The sequence below is a fragment of the Tupaia chinensis genome, unplaced genomic scaffold (assembly GCF_000334495.1).
Source record: "Tupaia chinensis unplaced genomic scaffold, TupChi_1.0 Scaffold000248_2, whole genome shotgun sequence".
Lineage (NCBI taxonomy): Eukaryota > Metazoa > Chordata > Mammalia > Scandentia > Tupaiidae > Tupaia > Tupaia belangeri.
The window spans coordinates 252777-254474 of NW_006159727.1; positions in this window are offsets into that span (position 1 = coordinate 252777).

Genomic DNA, 1698 nt, shown 5'->3' on the forward strand with positions numbered 1-1698 from the left:
AGGTGACGCGCTCCGGCTCGTCCCGACTCCCGGAGCCCGCCCCTGCGTCGCGTCCGCTGGGACGGTGCCGCCTCTCCACCAATCGCCAGCCACGCTGCGGTCACGTAAAAGACGTAGCCTGGGAAACGTCAATTTGATGGGCCGGGCCTAAAGTGATGGATGGAAGTTCCTGCCAATAGTAGGCAGCGATCGCAGATCCGAGCAGTCCCGCCCCCTGGCCCGTGATGACGGGTCACGAGATGGAGGGTAGGGCGGGTAGTTACCGAGGGAGTGGCAGAGCCGGTGTGGGGGGCCCAGGAACCCACGGGGTGGGACTGCCTCCTGGGTGCGGACCTTTTGGCCGGTCTCGGGTGACAGTCTGCAACCCGGCTGTCTGTCTTTCCGGGTCCCGTGCCTCCGCCCCGCTGCGGATGCCAGCTGTGCAAGCTGCGGACTCGCTCCCAGGAGTATACAGGTGCTGAGCACCTGCAGGGAAGGAGCTCGGGAGCTCCTGCCCTCCAAGTACAGAGGTGCCAGGAAAAATATAGGACGCCCAGTTAAGTTTAAATTTCAAATAGACGAATAGCTTTCAGTACGCCGCGAATATTTTAAGGGATTTACTTATTTACTTATACAGAAAGAAGTATGCATTGTGTATCTGAAATTCAAATACAATTGGCCGTCCTATTTTTTTTCCCCCCTAAATCTGGCAACCCTGCTTCCAAAGATTTTCCGACCCACAAGGGACAGAACATTCGTTAACTACTTCATTCATCCATTCACTCAGTTTCCAATCTGGGCAAGCTGTTCTGTGAGGATGTAAGAGGGCTAGACATGCTAATTAGACCAGAATCCTCCCTTCCCACAGCTCTCCGTCTTCCGTCTATAATGTGAGACAAGAAGCAACACAGTATAGCATCTGTGGTCAGAAAATGATGGCCCAGCTTGAAAGCTGGGAATGGTGTTAATAAGCAAGGGTAGGAAATGGGGGAGGTTCTTCCAGCAAAAAATGTAAGGTAAGGCGGGGAGAATGCCCCATCCCACTGAGCATTAACTGTTTCGTTTGACCAAAGAAGAGATTGTATTGGGAGGGAGAGCCGTAGAGCTGAAACTTTGGGCTGGGGGCATACTTACTGAGGATCTTAAATTATACCTGAAACAACTAGAATTCATTTGGTAGGAAATGAAGCATCATTGAAGGTCTTTGAGCATTGTTCAGTGCACAAATGGAAGACAGACTTCTTGAGGGGAAAAAATGCCTGTTGCCTCAACTCCCAGTTTTCATTTACTTCCTGAAATGAACTGACACAGAAGAAAGAGTGGGATCAAAATTGTGACCCTGGGCACCAGCAGTTAGTGTAATGGCTATGTCGCTGGACTTCCATGTAGTCGACTGCGGTTCAAGTCCTGGACCCAATGGCTTAAGACTCATGCCGGACGTGTGTGCATGCGTGCCCAAGATCCCGAGAGGAGAATGGAGGAGAAGGGATTGCAGCGTGGCCATCCGCCCTGGGGGGTGATTTCTCGCTTTCTGTCTCTCTGTCTCTCTCTCTGTCTGGTGAGCGCATGTGCCCTATAGCCAAACAAACAAACAAAACACAAAAAAACCACAAAACACACAAAACAAAACAAAACAAATAGTGACCCTGGAGTTTCCCAGGGAGCAGACCCACTCTAGGAAAAACTTGCCCAACTGAAAACTGGAATCAGAAGAATACT